The sequence below is a fragment of the Eimeria mitis genome, genomic scaffold, assembly GCF_000499745.2.
Source record: "Eimeria mitis Houghton genomic scaffold, Emh_scaff915, whole genome shotgun sequence".
Classification (NCBI taxonomy): Eukaryota; Apicomplexa; class Conoidasida; order Eucoccidiorida; family Eimeriidae; genus Eimeria; species Eimeria mitis.
Window position 1 is genome coordinate 10911 of NW_013576734.1, and position 221 is coordinate 11131.

A 221-nucleotide genomic window follows, 5' to 3' on the forward strand; every position below is an offset into this window, starting at 1 on the left:
GCAGCAGCAGCAGCAGCAGCAAGACCAGCAATTAGCTGCTGGTGCTTGTGTGTTGTTTCTGCTGCAGTTGTTTGTATGTTAGTTCTGTTGCTGCTGCTGCAGCTGCTGCTGTATGTATGTGTGTTGCTGCTATCCTAACAGTTTCTATAATACTCTCGCTGCTGCTGCTGCTGCTGCTGCTGCTGCTGCTGCTGCTGCTGCTGCTGCTGCTGCTGCTGCTG